Raw genomic sequence first — 17,576 nt, forward strand, 5'->3', positions numbered from 1 at the left:
AAAGAAATGGCCAGGCGTGGTGGCTCATGCCTATAATCCCAGCACTTTAGGAGGCTGAGTTGGGTGGATCACTTGAGGTCAGGAGTTCGAGACCAGCCTGGCCAACGTGGGGAAACCTCATCTCTACTGAAAATATAAAAATTAGCCGGTCATTGTGGCAGGCACCTGTAATCCCAGCTACTCAGGAGGCTGAGAGGGGAGAATCACTTGAACACAAGAGGCGGAGGCTGCAGTGAGCTGAGATTGTGCTACTGCACTCCAGCCTGAGTGACAGAGTGAGATCCTGTCTCAAAAAAAAAGAAAAAGAAAAAAAAAGTATGAAGGCCAGAAGACAGTGTGATGACATACTTAAATTGCTGAAAGAAAAAAAATCAACCAATAATTCAACATCTTTCAAAACTCTTTCAGGCCAGGCGCATTGGCTCACACCTGTAATCCCAGCACTTTGGGAGACCAAGGCGGGAGGATGACCTGAGGTCAGGAGTTCGAGACCAACCTGACCAACGCAGAGAAACCCCATCTCTACTAAAAATACAAAAACTAGCTGGGCATGGTGGCACACACCTGCAATCCCAGCTACTCGATAGGCTGAGGCAGGAGAATCACTTGAACCCAGGAGACAAAGGTTGCAGTGAGCCAAGATTGCGCCACTAAACTCCAGCCTGGGCATCAGAGTGAGACTCTGTCTCAAAAAAAAAAAAAAAAAAAAAGCAGAGATTGGCAGAATAATTTTTTTTTTTTTTTTTGAGACAGAGTTTCCCTCTTTTTGCCCAGGCTGGAGTGCAATGGTGTGATGTCAGCTCACTGCAACCTCCGCCTCCCGGGATCAAGCGATTCTCCTGCCTCAGCCTCACAAGCAGCTGGGATTACAGGCGCCTGCCGCCATGCCTGGATAATTTTTTGTATTTTTAGTAGAGACGGGGTTTCACCATGTTGGCCAGGATGGTCACGATCTCTTGACCTCGTGATCCGCCCACCTCGGCCTCCCAAAGTGCTGGAATTACAGGAATGAACCACCGCGCGCGGCCTAGATTGGCAGAATAATTTTTCAAAACATGATCTGTGTCTTTTTTTTTTTTTTCGAGAGGGAGTTTCACTCTTATTGCCCAGGCTGGAGTGCAATGGAGCGATGCACTGTAACCTCTGACTCCTGGGTTCAAGAGATTCTCCTGTCTCATCCTCCCGAGTACCTGGGATTACAGGCACCTGCCACCACGCCCAGCTAATTTTTTATATTTTTAGTAGAGGCGGGGTTTCATCATGTTGGTCAGGGTGGTCTCGAACTCCTGACCTCAGGTGATCCGCCTGCCTCGGCCTCCCAAAGTGCTGGGATTACAGGCATGAGCCACCATGCCCGGCCTAAACATGATCTATGTCTTGTCTACAAGAGACTCACTTTAAATGCAAAGATACAAACAGATTGAAAGTGAAATGATGAAAAAGATATTTCATGTGGCCGGGATTTATATATAAATTTAAATATATATATTAATTTAAATATATATTAATTTAATATATATATTAATTTAAATATATATTAAATTTAATATATATTAATTTAATATATATTAAATTAATATATATTAATTTAAAATATATTAAATTAATATGTATATTAATTTAATATATATTTAAATTAGCAAGGCATGATGGTGCACACCTGTGGTCCCAGCTACTCGGGAGGCTGAAGTGAGAGGATTGCTTGAGCCCAGGAGGACAAGGCTGCAGTGAGCCATGATTGCATCATGCATTCCAGGCTAGGTAACAGAGCAAGGCTCTGTCTCAAAAAAAGGAAAGAAGGAAGGAAGGAAGGGAGGGAAAGAGAGAAAGAGGGAGGCAGAGAAAGAGAGAGAGAAAGAAAAGGGAAAGGAAGGGGAGGGGGTGGAGGGAGGGGAGGGGGATGGAGGGGGGAGGGGTGGAGGGATGGGAGGGGGATGGGGGAGGGAAGGGGGAGGGAGGGGAGGGGGATGGAGGGGGAGGGGAGGGAGAAAAGGGAAAGGAAGGGGAGGGGAGGGGAGGAGGGAGGGGAGGGGAGGAGGGAGGGGAGGGGAGGAGGGAGGGGAGGGAGGGGAGGGGAGGAGGGAGGGGAGGGGAGGGGAGGAGAGGGGAGGGGAGGGGAGGGGAGGGGAGGGGAGGAAAAGGGAGAAAAGACAACACACCAAAACTTATGAGATGCAGCAAAAACAGCACTGAGGCTGAGGCAGGAGAATCACTTGAACCCCGGAGGCAGAGGCTGCAGAGAGCCAAGATCGCACCACTGCACTCCAGCCTGGGCAACAAGAGTGAAACTCCATGTGAGAAAAAAAAAAAAAAGAAAGCCTTCCAACAAAGAAAAGCCCACGACCAGATGGTGAATTCTACCAAACATTTAAAGAATTAACACTAATCCTTCTCAAACTCTTCCAAAAAATTGAAGAGAAGGAACACTTCCAAACTCATCCTACGAGGCCAGCATTATCCTGTTACCAAAGCCAGATACAGACACACACACACACAAAAAAACCCTACAGATCAATATCCCTGATGAATATTGATGCAAAAATCCTCAACAAAACCGTAGCAAAGGCTGGGCGCGGTGACTCAAGCCTGTAATCCCAGCACTTTGGGAGCCACATGCAGGACGATTGACTGAACCCAGGAGTTCCAGACCAGACTGGGCAACACGGCAAGACCCCCATCTCTAAAAATAAAATAAAGGACAGGAGTGGTGGCTCACGCCTGTAATCTCAAAACTTTGGGAGGCTGAGGCAGGCAGATCACTTGATGTCAGGAGTTTGAGACCAGCCTCAACAACATGGTGAAACCTCGTCTCTACTAAAAACACAAAACTTAGCCAGGCGTGGTGGCACATGCCTGTAATCCAAGATACTCGAGAGGCTGAGGCAGGAGAATTGCTTGAACCTGGGAGGCGGGGGTTGCAGTGAGCCAAGATCGCCTCACTACACTCCAGCCTGGGAAACAGAGTGAGACTCTGTCTCAAAAAATAAATTAAAAATAAAATTACAAAAAAAAAAGGAGACTTTTTTTTTCTTTGGACTACAGGCCTGTGCCACCACACACGGCTAATTTTTTGTATTTTTAGTAGAGATGGGGTTTCACCGTGTTAGCCAGGATGGTCTCGATATCCTGATCTCATGATCCGGTCTCGATCTCCTGATCTCATGATCCGCCCGCCTCAGCCTCCCTTCAAAGTGCTGGGATTATAGGCATGAGCCACCACGCCCGGCCTTTCTTTTTTTTTTTTTAGACAGAGTCTCACTCACCCAGGCTGGAGTGCAGTAGCATGATCATGGCTTGCCAGAGCCTCAAACTCCTGGGCTCATGCAGTCCTCCCACCTCAGCCTCCTGAGTAGCTGAGACCACAGGTGCACATTCAGAAGACTACTTCAACATAGTAAGGACTGTATATGGGGACCGGGTACAAAGGCTTACCCCTGTAATCCCAGCACTTTGGGAGGCTGAGGCGGGCAGATCACCTGAGATCAGGAGTTCGAGACTAGCCTGACTAACATGGAGAAACTCCGTCCTACTAAAAATACAAAATTAGCTGGGCGTGGTGGCAGGCTCCTGTAATCCCGGCTACTCAGAAGGCTGAGGCAGGACCCAGGAGGAGAGGTTGCAGTGAGCCGGGATCGTGCCATTGCACTCCAGCCTGGGCAACAAGAGCGAAACTCCGTCTCAAAAAAGAAAGAAAAATAAAAAGCAAAACAGTCTTTAATAAAAACAAAGGCCGGGCATGGTGTAATCTGCTTGTAATCCCAGCACTTTGGGAGGCTGAGGCTGGCAGATCACCTGAGGTCAGGAGCTCGAGACCAGCCTGGGTAACATGGTGAAACCCTGTCTCTATTAAAAATACAAAAATTTTGCTGGGCACTGTGGCTCACGCCTGTAATCCCAGCACTTTGGGTGGATCACGCGTTCAAGAGATCGAGACCATCCTGGCCAACATGGTGAAACCCCGTCTCTACTAAAAATACAGAAATTAGCTGGGCGTGGTGGTGGTGCACACCTGTAGTCCCAAATACTCGGGAGGCTGAGGCAGGAGAATCACTTGAACCCGGGAGGCAGAGGTTGCAATGAGTGGAGATCATGTCACTGCACTCCAGCCTGGTGACAGAACAAGACTCTGTCTCACACACAAAAAGAAAAATTAGCTGGGTGTGTTGGTGGGCGCCTGTAATCCCAGCTACTCGGGAGGCTGAGGCAGGAGAGTCGCTTGAACCCAGGAGGAGGAGGTTGCAGAGAGCTGAGATCACAACACTGCACTCCAGCCTGCACAGCAGATTCCATCTCAAAAAGAAAAAAAAAAAAAGTTAGCCAGGAGCAGTGGCTCACGCCTGTAATCCCAGCACTTTGGGAGGCTGAGGTGGGTGGATCACCTGAGGTCGGGAGTTCAAGACCAGCCTGACCAATATGATGAAACCCCATCTCTACTAAAAATACAAAAATTAGCCAGGTGTGGTGGCACGCGCCTATAATCCCAGCTACTCTGGAGGGTGAGACAGGAGAATCGCTTGAACCCGGGAGGCGAAAGTTGCAGTGAGCCAAGATGCGCCATTGCACTCCAGCCTGGGCAACAATAATGAAACTCCATCTCAAAAAAAAAAAAAAGTTTAACTCAGAAAAAAAAACTGATCATGAAATTTGTTATTAATCTGGCTAAACCCTGGCAGAAGAGTCTTTTAATAAACTTCCATGCGCAAAGTTTGATTCCAAAGAAATGACACTCATCCTAAGAAAACTTCACAATGGTAAAATCAACAGTTCATAAAAACTGTATGAAAACAGCCTGATTTGTGCATCAAATGTTTACTGTAAGAAACACCCCGAAAAATGTTCCTGATAAAAATGACTTCTATCAAATAAAAACAAAAATTAAAAAACTTTGGAAACAGTTTCACTGCACTGTATAGAAAAGGGATCCAGGAATTTGACTGGCTTAATGCAGTGTTTGATGGTAAAGTCTTTTCCAACAGAAATGTGTTGGATTTATTTTTTTCCCACTGTGCTTATAAAAATGGAATCAAAGTGTGCTGGGAATAAAACCATTTTTTGTGTGAAAATGGTAGTGCAAAGAGGGGGTCAAATGTTCTGTTCATTTGCCTTACGCTTGGTTTTATCCCCCAGACACCAGCTGTTGAGTGACTCCTAGGCATGGTCCCAGAAAAATAACTGGTCATGACCTCTTCCTGGGGAGGTTCTGGACCCCACCTTGGCCTGAACCTCCACAGACCACTCTGTCTCCCACATTCCTGCTAGTATTCTAGGACCAGAGACCCCAGGACTTTTCTTTTCTTTCCCTTTCTTTCTTTTCTTTCCTTCCTTCCTTCCTTTCTTGCTTGCAGAGTCTCGCGCCATCACCCAGGCAGGAGTGCAGTGGTATGATCTCTGCTTACCGCAACCTCTGCCTCCCGGGTTCAAGTGATTCCCGAGCTTCAGCTTCCTGAGTGGCTGGGATTATAGGCGTGCGCCACCACACTTGGCTAATTTTTGTTTATGTTTTTGTTTTTTTTAGACGGAGGCTCGCTCTGTCGCCAGGCTGGAGTAGAGTGGCGCGATCTCAGCTCATTTTAACCTCCGCCTCCAGGTTCAAGCGATTCTGCTGCTTCAGCCTCCCAAGTAGCTGGGACTACAGGCACGCGCCTCCATGCCCAGCTAATTTTTGTATTTTTAGTAGAGACGGGGTTTCACCATGTTGGCCAGGATGGTCTGGATCTCTTGACCTCGTGATCTGCCCGCCTTGGCCTTCCAAAGTGCTGAGATTACAGGCGTGAGCCACTGCGCCCGGACGTTGGCAGATGCAAAATAGACAGGAAGAGGGAGGGAGAGGCAGAGAGAGCTGGACAGAGGCCGGGACCATACGTGGATGTCAGTCACTGCTTGCAAGGCCACACAGAATCTCCTACTACAGAGAAGGTTGAGCTCTCAGACCTTAGGAAGTCCTGACGTGCCCCTCCCTGGGTCCAGCCCTCCCTTCCCCATTCTGAACTTAGGACGTCTAGCTGGGCGAGGTGGCTCATGCCTGTAATCCCAGCACTTTGGGAGGCTGAAGTGGGAGAACCTGGCACCAGGAGTTTCCGACTAGCCTGAGCAACATAGCAAGACCCCAGCCTCTACCAAAATAATTAGCCGGGCATGGTGTGCACGCACCTGTAGTCCCAGCTACTGGGGAGGTTGAGGCGGGAGGATCATTGGAGTCCAAGAGTTGCATTGAGCTATGTTCACATCACTGCACTGCAAACTGGGACACAGAGCGAGACCCTGTCTCTGAAAAATAAATAAATAAAAACACACTTATGACGTCACCCTCTCTGCTATGACAAGGTCCTTCCCTGCCCCACCCCCTCCAGGGCCCATCCCTACATCTTGGGGAGGAAATAAGTCCATTTTGCTCAGTCTTGCCCGCTGTCAGTAACTGTCCCTACGAATTCCTCTCTAGTTTGAAGGATTCTCCACCTCTCTCTTCTCTGTTAAAAGAGTCACGGGCCCATTTTCATTCATTCATTCATCAAATGTTTATAAGCAGTTTCCATGCTGGGGACCCGGAAGAGACCCGACCTAGGCCCTGCATCCCGACTCCCCGAGGATCTATCAGCCTGGGAGGATGGGGAATAGGAGGGCCTATACCTCCCCACGATCACGGCGCGAACCGAGCTTTGATGGAGGAACACGCGGCGCTGTGAGCTTTAGATAACACAGTTAACCTGGCCTGGAGTAAGACAGGGGACGGGCCTGAATCTTTTATGGGACTCCCCCCCCCATATCAACCGCCCCGTCCCCAGCACAGAACTGGGCTCCTAGACGACACGGTGCCATCACGTCCCCACTTAGTCTTCAGGATTTCTGGCCACGCCCCTTCTCAGACCCAACCCCGGAGCCCCTCCCTTGCTTGACCCCGCCCCATCTTTGGCATACGCCACGCCCTCCTCTTAGCCCCACCCCCATTTCATTCAACCCAGGCCTCAAGCCCCACCGCCCAGGACGCCAACGCTCCCACCAATCTCACATACCCATTGGTCAGAGAGTGTCACTTTCCCGCCCTCCTTCAGTAGCATTGGTTCCCTAGGTGTCAATCTTCTTTATAGCGCCCCCAACAGTTGCCAGGGCCCAGGTTTGAGGGGCAGATAATAATGGACGTCTCGGGGCGTCTCGTTATTGGGCAGAAAGCCCGGCTCTGGGCGGGGCTTAGTGCCAAACGCTTGGCCGCGTCTGCCTGGTGTTCCTCAAGGCCGCAGCCTTTCCTCACGGACACACCCCCACTTTCCTTGCTATTGGTCTTATCAGGTGTTGATCAATAGGATTCCTCATTCCGATACGCAAAACTACCTGTCCTTCATCGCTTCCCTCATTTCAATTCGCTCTCTCCTCAGAGGCCGCAACCTTCTGAACGTAGCCAGGGCCCGCCTCACGGAATGGCCACGGATTGGTCAGACACCCCGTCACTCCTGGCTGGTGGGCGGAGCCAGGGCGCCTGGGGGCGGCGAATTGGCGGATGGGGCCTCGGGGGCGGGGCAGCGGCTCCTGTCAGCGGGTGAAATGGCAGCGGCGGAGCCGGCGGCGGCCGCGGTCCCGGGGGGCGGCTGAGGGGGCCGGGCCGGGGCTGCGGGGCGAACGGCGCGGCTGGGATCCGGCGGCTCAGCCCGGGGCGGCGAGGCTCGGCACGGCGATGGCGGCGCGCTCGGCGCAGGTAGGGCGGCGCGGGCCGGGCCTCCCGGGCGCCTGCTCAGGCCGGCGGCTCCGTGATGCGGCCCGCGGGGAACCGGCAGGACGGCAACTCGGGCCGTCGTGCCCCGGAACCCGCGCTGGGAGCCTCGGCATCCCCAACCCGGGACCCTCGGGGGACCCTGGCCCCTGCCCACCCTCGTTGCCGATCCCTCCCGACCCCTCCCCGGGAGCTCCTGCAGGATCCCCCTCCCCCACTCCGTCCCCTCCCCGTGAGGACCCCGCAGGCCCAGGACCCCCGTCCACCCTTTGCAGTGACCCTCAGGACTCCTCTCCGGGAACCCCCTCAGGGCTCCCCATCCCCCCACTCCGCCGATCAGCCCCTCAGAAGCGCCCCCCAAGCCCAAGAACCCCCGTCCACCTTCTGCCCTGATCTCTCAGGACCCCCTCCCTTTTGGACAACACTTGCCACCCCCTCCCCGCACCCCCTCACTTCACGTCCTCCTATCTTGGGCCCAGAACTGCCCCCACCTCTCCCCAAGGAGACCAGCCTCAGGGCCCTACCCGCCCCCCATGCTGACCCCACAGGACCCCTCTCTGCCCTCTGTAAGTCGGATTTCCTACCCCTGCCCACAGCCCTCAGCTCAGCCTGCTAGCCCATCTCCCATCCCAGCTGCCACATGCCCAAGGGCACCCCTAAACACCACTCCCCGGCGTCCACCCGGCACACTGTGGTAGCTCCACTGATCCTGCCCCATCTGGATCCTGGCTCCTGGATCCTGAAAAATCCACCCATGCTGAAGACCTCCCGTTGGATATTCTGAACCACCTCACTCCCCATCCAGAGCCACCCATCTTTCTGAAAACCCCAAACACACACACACAGACACACACACACACACACAGGGTCACTTAGATCCCCCAGCACACACAGAAAAACTTAAGAGCTCCAACACAGACCCCAGGCATATCTGCCCCTGCCCCCACCCACTCAACACTTCTGCACCCCTCCTCAGATCCCACCTGTCCAGGTCCTCCCAGAGTCCCCGACAGCTCCCCCAGCTCAAGCAGAGACTCCAGAGACAATGAGGTGCCTGCCGTGCCCCAGGAAGCCAACCTGCCCCTCCACCAAACCAGCGCCCACACTGGAGCCCCAGAGGGTGACAGGGCCCCAGAATCCCCCAGCACCTGCCCTTGTGGGAACCTGCCCCAGGCCTCTGCCAAGTTATCCATCCTTCCCTGCTGTGCCCTTTCAAAGGGAAGGACGCTCACTTTCTCTCCTACACTAGTGTCCCGAAGGAACCACTGCCCGCCCCCTGATTTATGCCACCCCCTGGCGGGAAGGGAGAGGATTCACAGCTCCTGGCTTCCGTCCTGAAGTCTGCCCCCAGCCTCCTGACCCCATCACGCCTACTGGCCTCAAATGCTAGAGCCAGCAGGGCGGTCCAGGTTGCTCCTCAGAGCTGGCGCCTGACAGCCCGAGTGAGTTCTTTCACCCACAACTAGTGTGTTTGGCCAAAACAAAACAGCTTCCTTCTATCTTGGCATTTGAGACCTGGGTCGGGGCCTGCCAGAAGCAGGCAGCTCTTTGTTAAGGAATATTTTCAGAAGGGAAAAATGTGCTGAAGAGGCTCGAGTGGAACATGAATGAGTTGTCTGCTTCGTTTTATTCCCCCTCGGCCGGGATGTGATTGAGCTAGAGGACCCGTGTCCCTGTGTCTTTCCGTCTTATGTGGCTCTTCCCATCCATCCCACCGCCCTCCCCACTCCCAGCTCTGGCCTCAGGGTCCAACCTGTAGGTTCCTCTGGGCTTCTGTGGTCAGTGGAGGGTGGTTTGGAAGGGATCGCAGGTGGCTTGGCCTTGGCACAGGGATGAGACGAGACAGGAGAGGAGATGCTGGCGCGACACTGTGGCCAGGACTGCAGGGGGCGAGGAGCCGGGCCAGTCCAGTCCCCACGCAGCCTGGGCACTGTGCGTCTGGGGTCCTTCTGACAACATAACCGTGCTCGGAAACCCTGAGATAAAAGGCCCAGGCTTCCTAGTGGATATTCACTAGCGGATTGTGGACCATCCGGGAAAAAGCTCATTGCGGCTCAGTACCTCAACTTCCCCATCAGAAACTGGGGTGCGGGGAGAGCGGCTAAATTTTTAGAACAGAACTTGGAACTGCAGGGAGGCTAGGGTGTGGCCCTGTGTGTTCCCCCAGTGCCGTGTGGAAGGGGACAGTAAGGTCTCGGAGGGGAGTCCTATGGGCTCCTGTGAATCACTGGCCACACAGGTCCCTGCTGGGGTCTTAGTTGACACTTCATTGGAAAGTGGCCATCTTCCTAGGGCTGAGCTGTATTGCAGGGAGCCGGCTCGAATCAGAGCTGGAAGAATGGAGATGAGAGATGGCCTGTTGCAGGACTTGTGGTTATACACAGGGTCTTCCCAGGAGGACACGGGGAACAGGGTGGGCATGAGGGGCTGTCGGATAGCCATGCTGAGGCCCCACATAGATCTCTGATGCCCCACATAGACCTCTGACACCGGGTAGGAAGAGGTTTGTTCTGTCCACTTGCTGAAGGAAGGCGTGGAGGAAAAGACTCCTGAAGGTCACGTGGTATCTCTCACGCACAGGAAACTAAACTCTACAGCCTCCCCAGGGTGGAATTTTGTGCAGAGACAGTGGGGTATGAAGGCTTCCCGGGATGACTGTGAACTCTATAGGAAACCACGAGGAGGGCTTGTCAGTGATACGAACGCAGTTTTACCTGAGACTGGGCTCGTGGAGCTGCATCTTTGTTTGTGAGCTTTGAGAGGGGCACCGGGATGAGAAGGAATGTATATTTCAATTTCCTCTTGCAGAATAGAGATGCCAGTTGTTACAGGGAAGCCCTGGGCCTGGAGTCAGATGTTGGGGTGTGAAGGAATGTAAGATGTGTACAATGTGGTCCCTGCTCTGCGTCTAAAGTCCTCTCACTGGCATGCGGCGGCCCCCGCCACATGCTCAGCACCATGCCAAGCACCATTGACATATTATCTCATTTAATCCTCCCCAAAACTCGGAGGAACCAGGATTGCAGCATGCGCCCTTGCCATCCTGGCCTGAGGCCTGCTGCGGGGAGCATGAGACAGAATTATGTACAGCAGGCTGCAATGGGAGCCCGGAAAAAAAGCCTGATGCATCCCTGGGGTGTTGGGGAAGGCACAGCAGGGATGACGTATGGACCAGGTCACAGGCAGGCGTGGCAGGGAAGGGTGTTCCAGGCAGCAGAAGTGCTTGGACACACGCCCAAGAGGCAGGAGCAAGCGTGGTGCGCTCAGGGAGGCGTGTCCCTGTACTTCCTTTGATAGGCGTCTTACTACAAGCCCTTGTGTCCCCAGTGCCATCTGTACACTTGGCACACATGGTGGGGGGCTCCCCAGTAAAGGGGATCCCTAGTTGGGAGAACTTGGAAAGGCAGCAAAGCCGCCCTTCCCAGGGAAGACTGCAGCACACACATGCTAGCAGCCTGGGCAATAGAAGGAAGGAGGTGAGTTTAGGAGAACTAACTCAGCTCATCAGGGTCAGGGAGAACTAACTCAATTCATCAGGGTTAGGGAAGAGACTTACCCTTTTGAGGGAGATTTGGAAGGCCTCATTGGCATGACTCACCTGCACTTTCATTCATTTCTCAGCATGCCGTGATATGCTTGTGAGAGTGTTTCATTGAAATCCGAGGCCCGGCACGGTGGCTCACGCCTGTAATCCCAGCACTTTGGGAGGCCGAGGCGGGTGGATCACCTGAGGTCAGGAGTTCGAGACCGGCCTGGCCAACATGGTGAAACCCCGTCTCTATTAAAAATACAAAAAAAATAGCCAGGTATGGTGGTGCACACCTGTAGCACCAGCTCACTTGAACCTGGGAGGCAGAGCTTGCAGTGAGCCAAGAACGCACCACTGCATGCCAGCCTGGGCAACAGAGTGAGACTCCATCTCAAAGAAATAAATACAAATTTTAAAATTTTTTAAAAAAAGAAAAATGAGGGATTTGCCAGAAGGGAACCTATTATAATAGCCAAAAGTAATCTGGTCAGATGACAAGAAAGAAAATTTTTTTTTAGGTCAGAAAGGATCCTGCAGGTCAGAATGGTTCACTTCTCAGATTTTAGCCAAAGGTGTGTGCTGCTGTTGCTGCTATTGTTATCAATAAAGATTATTCTAGTTTTACTGTGTTTAATCTTTAAACAGGATCACCACAGAAAGGGAGGGCCTGTTGAAGAGGGGAAGTTTATTTATCCCACAAATATGGGATGCCTACTAGACTCTGAAGATCCAATAGTGGGCTAGACAGCCCCAGCCCCTGCCCTAGTAGAACTTTTCATCCAGAAGGGAATAAATATCACATGTCAGGCTTGTCCTAAGCACATGACAGGTTTAAGCTCATTGATTCCTTCCAACAAAAACTGTGGGGTAGATACTGTCATTAGCCCTGTTTTCAGATAATGAAACTGAGGCAGGCCAGGTGCAGTGGCTCACGCCTATAATCCCAGCACTTTGAGAGGCCGAGTCAGGGAGATAACTTGAGGCCAGGAGTTTGAGACCAACCTGGGCAACATAGTGAGACTCTCTCTCTGCAATAATAATAATAATAATAATAACAAAATTAGCTGGACATAGTGGCAAATGTCTGTAGTCCCAGCTACTTGGGAGGCTGAGGCAGGAGAATCACTTGAGCTCAGGAGTTGGAGGCTGCAGTTGGCTATGATTGTACCACTATACTGCAGCCTGGGTGACAAAACAAGACCCTGTCTCTAAAAATAAAATAAAAATAAACAAAAAAAATTTGAGGCAAAATACATCATACCCAAGGTCACAAAGATAGAAAGTGGTAGAGGAGGCCAGGAGCGGTGGCTCACATCTATAATCCCAGTACTTTGGGAGGCTGAGGCGGGTGCATCACCTGAGGTCAGGAGTTCGAGACCAGCTTGGTTAACACAGTGAAACCCCGTCTCTACTAAAAATACAAAAATTAGCCAGGTATAGTGGCGGGCATCTGTAATCCCAGCTACTCAGGAGGCTGAGGCAGGAGAATTGCTTGAACTCAGGAGGCAGAGGCTGCAGTGAGCCAAGATCGTGCCATTGCACTCCAGCCTGGGTGACAGAGGTAGACTCGGTTTCAAAGAAAAAAGAATAAAAAGAAAAGAAAGAGGTAGCGGAAGGATTTGAACCCAGGCTGCAAGCTCTGAAGTTCTCACCTGGAGCCAAGAGATCTGGGATAACAACCTACATTCCAAGGCCAGGGATATGGAAACTTCCAGAACCATGTGGAGGAGCAGCTAGACTGGGCGCAAGAAGAGATCAGGCAGGGACCTCTGAATTCAAGCCGCTGTTCTTGTTATCCAAGGGGCAGCTCACCTGTCAGTTGTCCGCCCACCCCTTGCCAAGGACGAGAGGACCTAAGGTGCTAGGTTGGGCCATTTCCCCAGAGGTCAGAGCCAGCCAAGACAGCAGCAGTCTGTCGGGCTAGACAAATCGGGGTCACGTGGCATCTTGGGCTTTAGATTCCGAAATGAGTCTGTGTCCCTGGTAATCATTAGACGTGGAGGAATCAGAAATGGGGGGTAGGGCTGGGCGTGGTGGCTCACACCTGTGATCTCGGTACTTTGGGAGGCCGAGGCGGGAGGATCACCTGAGGTTAGGAGTTCAAGACCAACCTGGCCAACATGGCGAAACCCTGTCTCTACTAAAAATACAAAAATTAGCCAGGTATGGTGGCGCGCACCTGTAATCCCAGCTACTCAGGAGGCTGAGGCAGGAGAAGTGCTTGAACCCAGGAGGCGGAGGTTGCAGTGAGCCAAGATTGTGCAACTGCACTCCAGCCTGGGCTACAGAGCAAGACTCTGTCTCAGAAAATAAAAAAAGAAGGAAATGGGGGGTAGGGGAGGAAGGGAAACAAATGGAAAGGAAACTCGGGGTCTTCATTGCTGTCTCTGAAAATGCCACAGACTGAAAGATGCATCATATGTGCTCGCCCTCTCTCGCCATTGAAAAATAATGACTGTTTTCACTGAGTAACCCCTGCACTTGGGGTTTCACATACGTGTATCATTCCCAAAGTAAAAGAATACAGACAGAGCTGCAGCACAGCGGGTGGATTTAGGGCAAAGGCTATACAGTCAGAAATCCAAGTTCAAATCCTTCTTCCTCCTCAGCCTAGTCAAGGGACTCTGTGCCATATGGCACTTGTGTGTTAAAACCGTCATTGGCTTTTCTGCTTACACTGTACAGAAATTTCTATTTTTATTTTTTTCATTTTTTTTTTAGACGGAGTCTCTCACTCTGTCATCCAGGCTGGAGTGCAGTGGCGTAATTTCAGCTCACTGCAACCTCTGCCTCCTGGGTTCAGCCTCAGGAGTAGCTGGGATTATAGCCATGCACCACTACACCTAGCTAATTTTGTGTGTGTGTGTGTATTTTTAATAGAGACAGGGTTTCACCATGTTGGCCAGGCTGGTCTCAAACTCCTGACCTCAAGTGATCTGCCCCCCTCAGCCTCCCAAAGTGCTGGGATTACAGACATGAGCCACCGCACCCAGCCTTTATTATTATTTTTAAAATAGACTTGGGCTGAGGCAGGAGGATCCCCTGTGGCCAGGAGTTCAAGACCAGCCTGGGCAGCAGAGTGAGACCCCTGTCTCAAAAATAAAATAAAATGGCCAGTTGTGGTGGCTCACGCCTGAAATCCCAGCACTTTGGGAGGCTGAGGCGGGTGGATCACCTGAGGTCAGGAGTTCAAAACCAGCCTGGCCAACATGGTGAAACCCCACCTCTACTAAAAATACAGAAATTAGCCAGGCGTGGTGGTGCGCACCTGTAATCCCAGCTACTTGGGAGGCCGAGGCAGGAGAATCACTTGAACCTGGGAGGTGGAGGTTGCAGTGAGCCAAGATCACACCACTGCACTCCAGCCTGGGCAACAGGAGTGAAACTGCTTCTCAAAAAATAAAAAATAAATAAAACAAAATAAAATAAGACTATTTTGTAGAACACTTTGAGATTTATGGAACAATTGAGAAGACGATACAGTGTCCATACGCCCCATACCCAGTCTCCTCTATAGTTAATGTCTTCCATTCATATGATACATTTGTTGTAGTTAATGGGCCAGTATTGATATATTATTATTAACTAAAGTCCACCTTTCATTCAGATTTCCTTTGTTTTTTCCCAGTAACCTTTTTCCATCCCAGGATCCCACATGACATTTAGTCGTCATGTCTCCCTAACCTCCTCTGAGCTGTGACAGTTTCTCAGACTTTCCTTGCTTTTCGTGACCTTGACGTTGTTTTTGTTTGTTTGGTTTGGTTTGGTTTTTGTTTTTTGTTTTTTGAGATGGAGTTTCGCTCTTGTTGCCCAGGGTGGAGTGCAATTGTGGTGCAGTCTCGGCTCACCACAACCTCTGCCTCCTGGGTTCAAGCGATTCTCCTGCCTCAGCCTCCCAAGTAGCTGGGATTGCAGGCATGTGCCACCACGCCCGGCTAATTTTGTATTTTTAGTAGAGACAGGGTTTCTCCATGTTGGTTAGGCTGGTCTCAAACCCCTGACCTCAGGCGATCTGCCTGCCTCAGCCTCCCGAAGTGCTGGGATTACAGGTGTGAGCCCCCATGCCCGGCCAACCTTGACAGTTTTGAGGAAGGCGGAGTAGGTGTTGTGTAGAATGTCCTCTAATACTGATCTGTCTGGTGTGTTTTGTTTTGTTTTGTTTTGGGGGTTTTTTTTGGTTTTTTTTTTTTTTTTTTTTTTTTTTTGAGACGGAGTCTCGCTCTGTCACCCAGGCTGGAGTGCAGTAGTGGTGCAATCTCGGCTCACTGCAACTTCCGCCTCCTGGGTTCAAGCCATTCCCCTGCCTCAGCCTCCTGAGTAGCTCAGATTACAGGCATGTGCCACCACGCCCAGCAAATTTTTTTGTATCTTTGGTAGAGACAGGGTTTCATCATGTTGGCCAGGCTGGTCTCAAACTCCTGACCTCAAGTGATCCGCTGGCCTTGGCCTCCCAAAGTGCTGGGATTACAGGTGTCAGCCACCATGCCCAGCCTCTCTGGTGTTTCTCATGGTTAGACTGGGGTCTTGGGGAGGAAGACCACAGGGGTGAAGGGTCCTTCCTGTCACATCCTATCAAGGGTACGTGTTAGCCACGTGACTTATCACTGTTGATGTTGACCTTGATCACCTGCCTAAGCGACATGGAAAGTTTCATCTTCATTTATTCAACAAACGTTTGTTGAGCATGTACTGAATGCCAGATAGTGCATTAGGGGCTTGGAATAGAGAATTAAGAAGAGAGGCTCTTGTCCTCAAATCGTGCATGACCCATAGGGCAGGCAGGCAGGCAGGTATAGAAATAATTGCCATAGAATGTGCATTGGGCTTGGTTGTAGGCAGAGGGGTGGATGTTTTCAGGGAGAGAGAGGGGGAAAAGCAAGCCAGGATGCTGGAAGAAGGGAGGTTGACAGAGAAGGTTTCACAGAAAGAATGGCCAAACCGGCCAGGCACAGTCCCAGCACTTTGAGGAGCCGAGGCAGGAAGATTACTTGAACCCAGGAGGTCAAGTCTGCAGTGAACAGTGAGCTATGATCATACCAGTGCACTCCAGCCTGGGAGACAGAGCAAAACCCTGTCTCTAAAAAGAAAAAAAAAAAATCCTTGGCCAGGCACGGTGGCTCACGCCTGTAATCTCAGAACTTTGGGAGGCCAATGCGGGCAGATCACAAGGTCAGGAGATCAAGACCATCCTGGGTAACACAGTGAAACCCCATCTCTACTAAAAAACACAAAAAATTAGCGAGGCGTGGCGGCGGGTGCCTGTAGTCCCAGCTACTCAGGAGGCTGAGGCAGGAGAATGGCATGAACCCAGGAGGCGGAGCTTGCAGTGAGCCGAGATCGCGCCACTGCACTCCAGCCTGGGCGACAGAGCAAGACTCCATCCATCTAAAAAAAAAAAAATCCAAACCGGGTCTTGGAGAATGCCCTTCCAGTCAGAGGGAACAGAGTATGCACAGACACTGGCAGACACCAGGAGACCCACGTGCCTGGAGGGCTGAGTGTGCCAGGCAGGGATGCAGAAAGAGGCGAGGCTGGGAAGGGCATGCACATCTTGCAAAGACATCTGGGCTCCATCTCACCATTGGGAGCTGCTAAAGGGTCTTAGGCAGGCAATGACGTGGCGAGAGCTGCAGTTCTGTATGGTTCTGGTGGCCCCATGGACAGAACATAAGAAAGGACAGAAAGTTCAATGGACGTGGAAGGCGCCATCAAGACAGCAGCTTTGGTGGGGCACGGTGGCTCACACCTGTGATCCCAGCACTCTGGGAGGCTGAGGCAGGAGCATCACTTGAAGCCAGGAGTTCAAGAGCAGCCTGGGCAACATAGTGAGACCCCATGTCTACAAAAAAATAGAAAAATTGGCAAGGCATGGTGGCGAATATCTGTGGTCCCAGATACTCAGGAGGCTGAGGTGGGAGGATCACTTGAGTCCAGGATCTCGCACCACTGCACTCCAGCCTGGGAAACAGAGCAAGACCTTGTCTCTAAAAGCAGCAGCAACAACAACAACAACAACAACAAAAAGACAGCAGCTTCCAGCCTGGAGAGCAGAGGCCAGTTGGGAGTGAGGTGTGGGGTGTGGGTGGTAGTCTTGGCTGAGCTCTAGAACATGAGAAGGGAGGAGGGGAACACCCAGGCCTGGCCAGAGTGGGTGGGTGGAGGTGGCAGGTGGCACCGGGGACCCAGATAGATGTACCCGCAGTAGGACAAGGGGCCTGCTTCTGTCAGGAAAGCATTGAATTTGAAGAGCATCTCCGCATGAGGGGCCAGAAGGGTCTTTCTAAAATGCAAACCTAGGCCACGGGCAGTGGCTCATGCCTGTAATCCCAGCACTTTGAGAGGCCC

General features: G+C 51.7%; 1 protein-coding gene across 4 annotated transcripts in view; it reads left to right on the forward strand.

The window, feature by feature from the left end:
• The first annotated feature begins 7,498 nt into the window (after positions 1-7,498).
• EVI5L (ecotropic viral integration site 5 like) overlaps positions 7,499-17,576 on the forward strand; it is a 34,964-nt gene continuing 24,886 nt past the window's right edge. For 2 of the 4 annotated variants that reach the window (XM_031004206.3, XM_031004205.3), the window contains exon 1: positions 7,499-7,687. The gene's annotated coding sequence lies outside the window, so the exon portion shown is untranslated. Of the gene's footprint in view, positions 7,688-9,120; positions 9,145-17,576 lie in introns of those variants that run through there. The other 2 variants (XM_031004204.3, XM_055371483.2) reach the window with 2 other exon arrangements.

Source organism: Gorilla gorilla, chromosome 20, assembly GCF_029281585.2.
Source record: "Gorilla gorilla gorilla isolate KB3781 chromosome 20, NHGRI_mGorGor1-v2.1_pri, whole genome shotgun sequence".
Lineage (NCBI taxonomy): Eukaryota > Metazoa > Chordata > Mammalia > Primates > Hominidae > Gorilla > Gorilla gorilla.